Raw genomic sequence first — 13355 nt, forward strand, 5'->3', positions numbered from 1 at the left:
CCTGTAATTCTGAATAGATTTGGGAAGGGTACTCAGACTGAGAAAGATTAACTGAAAGAGGGTCAATCCCTGTACAAGTACTGGCCACTGTGTACTTTACGTAGATGTAATAGAAGCCACAAGAACATCCACCCATGTAATGTGGTTGTTCTCATGATCAAAGATGATTTTATTACAAATTTCAAAAATTCTAGGGCTATCCAGGCTGACAAGCACTTAGCATATCATATTTGACACACATATGTAGACATTTATCTATTACAAACACACGTATACACACATATATGTATGAAGCACACTTAAGTCATAAGCCTGTAAAGGATAAAGCAGAAATACTGTGGGGGGAAATCATAAGTGTGAAGCTCTAATGAGGGATGATCCTCAAAAATGTCAAAGTGAGCTGCTCTCAAATTACCAATTTTGTTATCCCTTCAGGGAAAAACTGGATGAAAAGCAAAAATCAAGCCTCATGGAAATTTAAGAGAAATATATTCTCTGTATATATGTATCAGTAACCAGAAACAGAAACAACTGTTATGCCTGAAGTTTTACAGTTGAGTTGATAACAGTCTTTGTAACCCAAGTCACTTTTATCGTGATGACACCTTTACCTCAAAAAGTGCCATCTATGTCACTGCTGTACATATGAACAACAAAGAAATGCTCTCCACTTACCACTTCTTCTTTGAATCATATACTTTTATATCATTGTATCATGACATTATAGGATTATTATGATGAAGATCTCACAGACTTCTAGGAAGTAAGTCTCAGAACTATGAATCTTATAAATAACCATGACTAAACACATACTCTCCCGTAAGCTACAATACAAGAAGATGGCCAGAAAGAACCTAGTTCATAGCCTTCCTGGTGCTGACTGATTGCAAACATAGGAGCTACTGGCATGATGAGCCAGAACATGCAAAATGGGAGACAGGAAGAGACATCATGTCAGTAATGGCCGTGAGAAGAAATGAGAAGAAATGCCCAAGATTTTTGGGACAAAACACCCAGCCCAACAGTCAGTTTTGCCACAAGCAACAACCTGCAGCATGGTCACTGACTTGTAGCAGAAATATTATGTCCAAGCTTTTAATAGGAGCACTCCAGCAAGGCCCCAGATACCAGGTAGCTACTCAGACAGAAGGGACAATCATATAAGTAATTTCACACTTCAGGAGCTGCCTTGAGTATTTCAGTAAATCAAAAGCTTCCTAGCCTGATGAAAACTGATAGTGAGGTAGAAGAACATCCTCTCCATGACTGAGGAAGGAGCTGAGTCAGTCACACATCACGCCTGCCATGCTATTACAAAACACCTGCACTCTTGTTCCAAGCAACTGCATACAGGCTGCTACGGAAATCAGCAGTACAACTGCCATGAGGATTATCCCAAGAACCGTTTCTCTATACAGAGAACAACACACAGTGTCTCCTTTCCAGCAGCTACAGGACTGAAAAGCCTTCTAATTATGAGCAGCAGCATCCTTCACTTTAGATACCTGCTGCATGCAAAATACCACGTTATTTTTATAAATTACTTCACAGATTTTTATTTCCCATTATTTTAGTGTTTTAAATGTCATTCCGAAGATTTGATTCACAGACTCTAAAGGAACCCTCATCCTAAATTGAAGGCTGCACAGATAGATGTTATTGGTACATACAATTATTCCCAATCTAGAGCATCTTGTATGTGCACTCACTATGCTGAATTCGTCGGCATAGTCAAAAACAAAAAAAGTCAAACACTGCTTCTAATCTTCATCCAAAATGAGCCCCAGTACTGTGAAAATAATTGGGTTATATAAGAGACCATAATTTCAATGACTAGCATTACACTGTAGTACTTAAAAGAGTGCTTTCAGGTTGTTTATCATAATTTCTAAATACAAGTGTGTATTTCAGATGGACGACGTTAAGAAAATCTTTCAAATAAAAGATGGTATTTATGTAATCAGATCTTTTTAAGCTAACAAAAAGCTTTGACAAACAGACAGAGAGGTATTGACCACAGGTTTTGAACACATAGAACAGTCTATACACTCATAAATGCACATTACTACTACAGATGTGTATTTTTTAAAGATAAAGGACTAGCTTTCCCTGCAGTAGCATCTCCAGCTATTTACATGCCACAAACCTGCAGAAAGTGACATTTAGCTGTAATTGCAAAACTTCAAAGTACTTCATCATTTTTGTGAGCTTTTGTGCAGAGGTTTTTCCAGCACTTTAAATGCCTGCAGAGAGAGATCTTCTATGTAGGAAGATCTAAGATACTTCTTGCCATCCAAAAAAGACAAATCTGATGCCATAAAATGAGGAATATAAGTTAAACTTCTGTATTGCTTTGTAACAGGCAATATTGACACTTGATCCACAAAAGCAGCCTCCTTCTCATCCACTTTCTCTGAAGCAGAATTGGTATTTAGAAAGCTCACAATCTTAATTTTACACTTTTACAATTGCCTCTAAAGCTGGTTTCAGCTGTTTGTTATAGACAATTTTCCTATGGAAATTAGAACTGTGAAATGAGGGTCTTAACTCCACTTAGTTGTCAGAGACTTTTGAACAATATAAAGTCTATTATAAAAACAGGTATGCGTAGGAAGCCAAATTTATCACAGAATTAATCTTGAGACAGAGATACATGTATGTACATGTATTGGAGGGCAAAAAGAAAGAGAAGTCCTGATGATACCACTTTTTTGTCTGTCCTAACATGAGACAACATGAGGACTTCACTAATTTTCATGTTGCTTTTTATGCACTTAGAGACCAATCTCAGAAAGGCCAAAGAACCAAAGCATCTCAACTACGTCCACAAATGGACCTGCAGAAGGGAGTGGTCCATCTAAGGATGCACCTGAATTCTTGCACATGAGTTCCTGCTTTAAATATTGGGAATTCATGTGACTTTTGGAGAACGATGACACAGGTACAGCCTTACCCAGACATTTCTCATATGGAAACGGAACATGTTTCTGGCAGAATATGAGCAGCAGATCTGTATTTCAAAGTTGCAGTTCTGAAGATTACTGAACAATTGCAGTCTTGGAAACACCACTTTCCCCTCAAGAACATGGACAGCAGCTCTCTCATCAAACATCTTGCTTCTGTCCTTCTTACAGTTCTCTCTCCGCTTTGTCTAGAAATGCAGCTATTCACCTTTTCTTCTTTTCAAGGGTCATAGATATCCTCTCTCTATCACAGCATAAAGAATGAAAAAGCAAGCCCACTATATTTTACTGCCTTCTTTCATACAGTCTGTCTAGATGTTTATGACCCCAGCTCCTGGTGATCTCAGGCTCAGAGTTCTGCAGCCGTCAAAGAACTGTATAGAAGGCATATGGCTGTATACACATAGTAGTTGGTACTACCATGCAGTAGCTAGCAAAAAAAGTGTTATGTCATTTTATGCTCTTGAGAGTAAAAGAAGATGCTGGATAATGCTTTTGTAATTTTCCAAAAGGAAACTTATTCCAAAAATACTTTACTTTTCATTTCCCAAATTTTTTTCCCCAGAAAAAATGTCTTTCCTGTAGTTAGACAACTACTATAGAGTTAACTGTAAAAGCAAAAATCAAGTCTCATTTCAAAGAGAAAAAATCATTAACTCAATCCCATAAATACAGACTATATAATTAATTATATATTAGTCTCAATAAAGAGTTGTATATAGACACACAGAAACAGCACAAAAAACTACAGAATCTCACACTTGAGAAAGCGATCAATTGGATGCAAGATGTATTACATGAGGAGAATAATTAATGCTTGAGATTAACCTTGAGATTTTCATTTCAGAAAGAAGTATTGTAACATCATGAAGAGGTTAAAAAAGGCAGTAAGTTGTACATGTATAGGAGCATAGTGACAAATGGCAATATCAAATCACTGTTAACAACAGAATTTGTCCATTAATCAGAGCATACAATGAATACTTTCTAGTCCATCTACCAAAAAACAGAAGGTTTAGGGTTTTTCTAAACTAACAAGAAAACTTCACAAACGTATATAGCATTGAGAACACGGAGAATAATACAACAAATAGAATATAATTCCTGATCAGTAAGATCAGCCCTGTCTTTGGAGGTTAAATAGGTTATTTAATGTAGTGAAAAGGAAAGCTGATGCATAAAACAGATTAATAAACTGAAACTTAAGCAATTTTAATTGACATCCCAAGAAAACAGCCCAAGCAACCTCACAGCTACATAAGACAATAAGTGGTGAAAAGAAGCATATGATGAACTATTACTACAGTTGCTTAAGAATTAACTATCTGAAAGACTAATGACATGGTGTAGAAAGAAATTATCTACTTGTGCATTCAATTATCCAGGAAGGTCCTTCCTTAACCCAGTGAGCTAAAATATGGCAAGAAGTGATGACCATCAGATGCTATCATGATTTCTATACACTTTGCCTGGAAATGTCTTCCCTCAATAAAATTTCTTCATGAATGTCTCTGTATTTGACAGAGAAGTTGCTTCAGCTGAAAAAGCAACAGAGTAGCTATTTTTGCACTTCCATTAATGGAGTTGCTTAGTTTGGAGACAGGGAGCCCTGCCACTAACTTCACCCCCGGCAAGGCCCAATCATGCCCTGTTCATAACACGTTAACCCCTCTGACTCTTGTAACACCAGTTTGCTTTTATATCCATTCCTCTGGCTGATTTTCAAAAGACTACTTTTGCATTTTACCACTTATACCTTTTATATTTTATATTTTACATTTTACCGCTGCATTCCATATTCACACAGTTGTTTCATAAAAAAAGTAAAACACATAACTCACAGAATGAAAATGAAGGCACTCCAAATGTTAAAATCCACAGAGACACAGGTCTGACGCTGATTTTTACTCAAGATCTGTCTTCAATTAGGAACTCTACCCATGCATCAGTGTGTGTTTTGTTACACAACAACTACTCTGCATGGACCAAACCCTTATACTGCCACATAAATGTTTGCCATTTAATAACCAATTAAAACAGTTGTGAGAAGAACTGTTTGTGAATTCTGCTGCATTCAGCAACATACAGCTGCGATACCAACTGGTAATGGATACAGGCAGACAGCTGTGTGTGATGAAACCTAGAACTGCAAGACAACTGTAGAGCTGATGATTTTCTCCTCGGTTTTCACTTGAAAAAAATCTGATTAGCATAGATTAGTTCCGAAAAGTTGTTTATAATATATATAAAATGAAGGAGAGAGAGCAAAGAGTTCCTTTACAAGCAAAATTCAAATGGCTTTACTTCTTTAGGGGTCAAAAGCAAGCCAAAGAAAATCAATGTCCATTTGTGTTGCTGAAGCTGAAACATACAGTTCATTATTCATAACTCTTAAAAGAGTCAATCAAAACATCTTGCCATACAGAGAAACTAGAAAAAGCTACCTTACATAATTTTGAATGAAGATATATTTAGAAACAGCAAAGCATCTCAGAAACAATTCTGTAATTAAGAATCAGTGCTTTATAGTAAGGCAAATATTAACAGCTATATTATGTATTTGAAAAGATTTTAAAAGATTTCCAAGATCTTAGTATTATACTTGTTTAATTCAGAGCCATTTTTAAACTAAATTCAATAAAAATGGCCAGAAAGAACACCTAGAAAGAATCAGAGGGTATGATAACTATCACTCATGAGATGAAATTCTCTTTAATTTTTGACAGAAAGGGGAAGAAAAATGAATGTCAGAAACAGTGCTCCCATTCTTGCTTCTTTACATATATATTTATAGAATACATATATATATTCTTAGCTGTATATTTTAAAATAAATTTAATACAAGTGGAGGGGGAAAAGGCATGTGTTTTGTTTTATTCTAACAGCATTTGCTCACACTTAAATCTAATTCTATTTGAATAATTTGATCAAAGGCAATATAAAATTTACTTAAGGAGTCATTTCTAACGTCTTCAACACAAAACCCAATGCTCTGTCTACTATTTGAAAAAAAACACATTGAGAATGAACAAAAGGTAAAATAAAGCCAGACTTCAGAAGAATATGATGAATAAACTTCTCCTCCTCTGATAATGTTATCTCAGAAGCTCCAAGCAATGAACATTTCAGAAGTGCTTGATGTCATAAGCTTTAAAAGCATATCTTTGAACCAAAATCTCACCTGACCAAGGAAGAAACACTGAAATCTAACAGCAAGTGACAAATACTTCATAGGCAAAAACAGAGAATTCAACACTCTTGAGATGAGCTCCAGAGGATAGTGACCTGCAGAATAATCAACTGAGCCAACAATCAACTGCACTCATGGCATCTCTGAAGTTATGAGTTTTTTCACAGACTCAATATCCATGCCAGTACTAAAGCAGCAAAACATCAGTGCCTTTACCTCAACCACATCTCACACAGGAGTTTCAGTGGCTGCTGAAAAGTACCCTGTGAGCACCAGTGTGGGACTTCTGCTCTGCTCCAGGTCTTACTCCACATCTGGAACATCCACTTCCATCCTCAGGGCAAGACTCTGTTCAGCTGCACTTGGCTTTTGGCATGGGGGACCTCCTGCATTTCACAGTGGAATGTACAGCAGAGACTTCCATTAATCATCCTTGCCTTATCTCTGAAGTACCTGAGTGGCACAGCAGACTGTGTCCAGCAGTATCATTTATCCATGTTTTGGCCTCACATGCAAAACCCCAATCCCATCTTTTAGAACATTTATACATATGTAAGTCAAAACTACTGCTACACTCGCATTAGTATCACAGTGAAGAACTTCCATGGTTTTGTCCAACATTACCCAAAGTAAACTGGAGAATTAATAAAATTAATCTTATCCCAAACACTCTTCTTGATTAGTTTCCCTCTATTCATTACTTTAATAAATTGAAGAGAGCAAGTCCCCAGGAAACAACGCAGCCCTTGGCTACTGCAAAACCAGACTCATCACACAACAGACCATTTCACCTCTTTTGACCAATTCAAGTTTATTATTGAAGATAAATCTCATAGTTTCAAATGGCAATGACAGCCACATCTTAAGTGTGCAGTGGAAAAAAGCCTTGTTTGCATATCACGTAGCTCCTCTTCTTCATAAGGAGTAGACACATCACCTACTAAATCAATCTCTCAAGATGGATAATAATTTCTCCCTCGGATAATTAAATATATGTGTGAATTTCACTAGTTGTGTCTCCACTGCATTCCCTGATGTTGATTATAGTTGGATCTTGAGGCATGATCTGTTTTGGTTTTGTTTTTTAATGCATGCTTTCTCAGAAAATCTGCAACAGGAATGCAGAAAATATAGGTAGGCCACAACGACAGTAAGGTTTTGTGACTCTTCCAGTGATGGTAAGCAAACTCAGGGAAAATACAGAAGTTCGTCTGTGTAATTATGCTGAGCCAGTGTCACAGCATACTGCCAAAGGTACCAGTTGATGTAGCAGACTCTCATTGGGATTAAACCCAACTACATTCAATCCTCTCCCCGGGAAACCTAAACTGAAAGCACAACCATGAGAAGGGCCAAGAAACATGACACATTAAATCCATTTGATGTTTCTTATCATTCACTACAACTCCTTATCTTTTTAACAATTCATGCAAGCAGACCTGGCAATGACTACTGGTAAGAGCTCAGGCACAAGGACCAGTGCTAAAATACAAGCATTATCTGAGCACTTCAGAGGGAAGAACTGAGAGCAGATTACAGCTCTTGTTTGTCTCAATATTCAATCTAAAATGAATAAATAGGAATGACACACTCAACTGGGTTGGGCTGACTAGAAAAATCCTGCTTAACTGTTGGTGTGTTTAATTTTACTTACAAGTATTTCAGTCAGTTCATGAACGCTACGCCCAAAAAGCCAAAAAACATGTCTGAGTAAACACAAAAAAAAATTAGGAATTAAACACAATTTCTGAGCTTGCTCTGACAATTCTAAATCAAGTCAACATCTTCTCTAATTATAGAGATTTCCATAGTATTAAACCAAAAATGCATACTATAAAGTTGAATATACTGTACTTTGGAAATCTCAGATTCAAAAGATACAAGCTAAGTGGGATACAGAACATTAAAGAGGATACTAAAATAGCCTTACAGCAAACCCTATGACAGCCACTCCTGAATTTATAAAATTAAGAACTACACACATTGTAAAATAAAATATAACTATGCAGGAAGGTTTTCTGACAAGTATCAAGTAAAAGATAAAGAAAACATGTGAAGATAAAGGGTTCTGATTAAAAACCTAGAAGTGAGTGTTCTAAACTATATCTTTAAAGACCTCAAGTCTTACCTTCCTCTTTCTTTTCAAGTTTTTAACAGAAAAAGAAGCATTCATTTTTTTTCTATCAGACCTTGCTAAAACTCGGTTCTTCAGCCACGTAAGAGTGAAAACCTGACTGTAAGTGAAAGTCTAGAGCACCATGTTCTTTAATTCAGTGATGGGGACCTTCACTAGATTATCTCATAGCTATAGGACAAGATACTGCAAAAGCCAAATGATACATCATTAAATTATGTTTTCTTCCTCTCCAGGCAGAGTGAGAACAGCATTAGATTAGTTTGAAGGACTAAAAAGAAAACGAGGAAGAGGGCTCTGCCACATGAATCAGAAGTGACAAAGCTAATACAATTTTTAAACTCCTTTTATTTATATAATCAGGCATAAGCATTTACTTATGTTAATTGTGGAAACCTCTAATGTAATACAGAGCCCAAATGAATTCCACATCACTGCATGCTTCAGTGTTTCATGATCTCCCTTGCACATGCCTAGTGAAAGTCTGCCACTCTGCAACAGACGAAGGAATTACTACAATAAAACCATAGGCAGATTTCGCTACAAACTATATTTTTTGATACCAGACAGAATAAGCTGAGTGTTTTAAGTAACAGATAGGTTTGCATCCCACTGTCTAGCAACAGTTATTCTATTTGTGTTTCACAGCATCTTCAGAGAGTCAGAAATATGAACCACAGGAACACTATCCGTAAACTGCACTGAAACAAATGACATTCCCCTCAGCCAATTTACCCTCAATAATCTCCATCAACCATTACAGGAAATGTTTACTTTATCATTCAGCTATAAACTTGAGTTAGTTACATGTTCACCGTATGGACATTCCAACATTTTTTATCATATCATGTCAATATTGTATTTATTTAAAAAAGTGTATTTCAGTGCATAAAAAGGTCTCTTGCTGCTGACAAATCAAAGTGCATTAACCTGGGAAGCCTTAAGACTGCCACACACACCCACACACTCCTTTCACTTCAGATCTCACTGATTAGAAAATGAAATATCCAAAACTCAATAGACGTTTCATGCACACTGGCATTTTCTGCAGGACATGTTTCCAACACTGCAACTTATACTTTCATCACCATTAGCAAGTTACTTCCTACACATATACCATGCCCTGCTGAAACTATCATACTCAGTGGAACTGAGCTCCTAGTGAAACATCAGACCTTAGCTATAAATCTGTGTAAATGCTTTTATTCTGTGCTGCTTTCATGTTAGAACCCAACATGCATCAAGGTCACTGTAATAGATTGCAGTTTTCAGGCTCATAGAGATGACATGGAGGAAATCAATATGAGCAAACTTAATTAAACACTGTCTAAAGTTCTGCCTTCTCCCAAACCTGCCCAGAATTCACATATCTATTCCCTGCATTTCAGAGACAGGTGTTTCATAGATATGGGAAGGCAGGCAGCTTAGCTTATATGTTATCACTGCTGAAAAGTGAACAGAACTCATTCTTTACAGTGTGACAGGTCTGCTCTGAGCTCTCTGAGTTTTAGCTGGAGATTACAGCCCCATGGGCCTCCTCCTTTGAAGTGGAGTTCCTCTGAGAGCAGAATTAGTCCCCTGCCTGCAACCTGTCCTCCATACATTGAAATAAATTACAGTCAACTTTTTTTTCGTGGCTATGTCAAGTATAGCAATAAATATCCACAGGCTAAAAGTAGGCAAACAAACAAGGCTGGACAAACCATAACCTCACAGCAAGAGCATCTCAATGGAAATCCCTAGGCAGGGCACAAAAAAGTTATAGGCAAACAAATCAAAACTCGGGGTTCACTGTCTGAATTCATAAGTGAGTATGAAAGGCTGACATGCATTCTGCCTCCTTCCCACAAGAAGCACTGATAGAAAGCAATTAAGCAATTTAGATAGAAAGCAATTTAGTTACAGCTCAGCACAAAGGAGAAGGCATTTTATATTAACGCCTGTAAGAAGGCATCATCTCTTAGAGTTGCAGAAGCGGGAAGCGCTGGGACATGGAGCTTCCTGCCCGGCTGTGCGCCGGAGCACCGCATCGGCGGGATGCCCGCGGCGGACTCCGGCGGAGTTGGAGGGGGCTCCCCTGCAATCCCGGCCACCAGCCTCCCGCACCTTAGCCCCTGAGAACTGCCGCTGGCGCCGCCGACCATCCTGCCTCCAAACCAGGAGCGTGCGACCAGCGGCTGCAAAAAAAAATCGCTCGAGACGAAGAGAAGGCAGCGAAAAGGCAACAGAAAAGGAGCGCTTACTTGCCTATACAGCACAGCCGGACGACCTCCTCGCAGCTGGTGAAACGCTGTGCCGCTCGCCCTCCTCCCACCGCTCCGCGCTAGTTCCAAAATAATTCCACCGGGCGCCGGCACATCCCCGGGCTCAGCCGAGGAGCGCAGGGAGCCCGGCCGCCTCGCCCCCCCGCCCGGTGCCCATGGTGCCAGCCACAGCCCCGGCAACTCGCGATCCTTCCCGCCGGCGCTACCTCGGGGCGGGCCGCCGGCTAACACGGCATCGCACCCCAGCCCCAGCAGCCGCCGCGGGCTCGAACTCCGCCGCCGTGCCGAGGGGGGAGCGTGGGGGTCCCCGCACCCTTCCCGGAGACGAAGCGGGGGCGCCGGGCGGGGGAGTGCGGGGAGGCAGCGCCGCCCCTCCGCGGCGGCGAGCGGCCAGGCGAGGCGCGGCCAGGCGAGGGGAGGCGAGGGGAGGCGAGGCGGCGCCGCCGCCAGCGCGGCCGCAGCCAGGCGCGGCGATGCGGCCCCGCCCGGGACCCCCGCCCGCCCCCTCCGCTCCCGGGGCGCTCCGTAACGCCGCCCCGCTGCCGGCGCCACCAGATCCGGTGACGCGCAGCCCTCCCCCGGGCGGGCCCCCGCGCCGGAGAGGGGCGAGCGGGCGGTGAGGCGGGCCCCGTTTCCGACCGGCCCCGAGAGGGTGAGCTGAGACCACCGGTGAGAGCAGCCCGTCCCGCCGTGGCGGCCGGCGGCCCCCGGCGGGCAGGGGCAGCGAGCTCCCGGGCTCGGCCCTGGAGCTGCCGGCCCGCCGGGGGGCGGCGGTGTTCCCCTTGGTCGCGGGAGTGCCCGGAGCCCGTGGAGCTCTCCTCGGTCCTGGGGGGCTGAGGCTGTCCTCTCCCCATGCCACGGTGGGAAAGTTATCCACCCCCCTCCCACCTCAGCGAGCCTCCGCTTTTGCTCGGCTGCCCCGGCTGCCTTTTCTCCGAGCCGTGTGACTGGGTATAGGCTGGTCGCTCGCCAGAGGGAACGTACATCGACCCCCATATTGGGAAGAAATTTGGTGCCGGTTCTACCACTTTGCCAAGCTGGTTTGGCGCGGCAGCTGCGCTGCCTTCTTCTCCCCGCCTCGTCTCCCAGCCACTAACCCGGGGCCACGGCTCTGCGTCCCCGACCCCGCACCGGCGAACATCCAGCCCCGCTCTGCCGGGCTGTCTTGGATAAGGAGGGGGCCCAGGGGAGCAAAGGGGTGAGGGACAACCTCCCCTGTGCCTCCCTAAAGCCCTGCGTGGTTCTCGCCCTCCTGCTCCACACGTCCGTGCTTCCAACAGCGCAAACGGCGCCTCGCTGAAGATCCCCTGCAGGCATCGCCGTCCCCGTCGGACAGCGCTGCGATGACACAGAATAACTCAGCTATGAGTCATTCACACGCACACACCCATATATATAATACATATATATGTATGTATATGTATGAACACACCTCCCGCGGCCGCCGCGGGGGAGCCGCGTGTCGCCGCGGGACGGGGCCGCCAAGCATCGACCTGCCCCCGCGAAGGCAGAATTAACGCAGGAGGAAAAAGGAGCAAAAGGGAGCGCGGGGGAACCCGCCGCCGGAGCCGCCTCTCAGCAGCCCGCTTCCCTGGACGGTGCCGGCAGCCAGGCCCGCCGCAGCGAGCGCTGCGGGATGCTGCGGGCAAGGAATCCCGCGGATCTGAGGCTGCTCAGCGTAGCGTCCGCACCTGCTTGTTCTGCGGGAGAGCCAGCCCGTCGGGGGGCTTTTGCTAAACTAGGAGTGGGGGGATCAGCCGTGGTCTCATCCGCATCCTCTGGGCCCCCTTCCAGCTCTTGGAAATGTTTTTCGTCAGTTAAGCTGAGAACGTCAGGGTGGGTGGTCACGATTAAAGTCCGGTAAAAGGCGTTTGAGCTTTGCTTTTCTGCAGCTCCTCCGATACCCCTTTTCCTGTTAACTGTTCTAAGCTCCTTGTAATGAAAAGTGATTTTCACAGGCATCTTACAGTTAAGGGATCTTCTTCAACCAAGCTGGTGCAAACAAAATGTTTCTGTTCATTATGAGTTCCTTTTATAAATATTATCTTCAATAATGTGCAGTGAGCCATTTGAGGGGGGAAAGGATTTAAAAAGATGGCTTCGTGCAGGTTAAATGCAAAGATAATAAAGTTGCTTTGAAGAATAAAGTTAACTGTCGAGTTGATAAATGCATGAGAATATGCAGTGATAGGTTTCATGCCTAATTAAACAGATTTCTACTATAGTTCTAGTCTCGAGATACAGATATTTATTTTTTCCCTGTTTCTTTATACTATATTGATGTTAACAGAGTTCTTGATAGCTACAAGCTAGCCAAGATATCCACTCTATTGTGATTCTACTGAAAGACTGACTGGTTTGAACTGACAGTTCTCCTGACAAGAGTGAAAAAATAAATGATCACAACTATACATATGTTAAGACTGGGATGATTGAAATATATGTCTGAAAATTGAAAAAAATTAAATGTAATGAACCAAAAACTAATCAAAGACAGAAGTGAAGTGGAACTGTAGCCCTCTTCACTCATGCTTTGCTGAGAAAGTCAACACTCAACACTAGAGAGCAGTTTTAAAACAAGTGGAAACAAATAGTATTTTATGATCTTTTAACTACTCTACCTAGAGCCAGTCCCACATTCCAGTTCCAACAGGGACAACCTCCTCAGTTTTCAGTATTGAACCTGCCTTTACATACCTCAAACCAGGGTATAGATTAATTGGTACATATATTCCCCTGTCTGTAGGAAGATCTGACATCTTTCATGGAGACTTCTTCTTTCTTTGTGTGATGATGAAGGGTAG

At 42.2% G+C, this 13355-nt stretch overlaps 1 protein-coding gene across 3 annotated transcripts in view; it reads right to left on the minus strand.

The window, feature by feature from the left end:
- The window catches only part of SNTG1 (syntrophin gamma 1), a 341564-nt gene extending 330887 nt beyond the window's left edge, over positions 1-10677 (minus strand). For 2 of the 3 annotated variants that reach the window (XM_017833693.1, XM_017833674.1), the window contains exon 1: positions 10531-10677. The gene's annotated coding sequence lies outside the window, so the exon portion shown is untranslated. The remainder of the gene's footprint in view (positions 1-10530) is intronic. The other variant, XM_017833684.1, reaches the window with a different exon arrangement.
- Positions 10678-13355: the final 2678 nt, after the last annotated feature.

The sequence above is a fragment of the Lepidothrix coronata genome, unplaced genomic scaffold, assembly GCF_001604755.1.
Source record: "Lepidothrix coronata isolate B3197 unplaced genomic scaffold, Lepidothrix_coronata-1.0 Scaffold6, whole genome shotgun sequence".
In the NCBI taxonomy this organism is placed as follows: domain Eukaryota; kingdom Metazoa; phylum Chordata; class Aves; order Passeriformes; family Pipridae; genus Lepidothrix; species Lepidothrix coronata.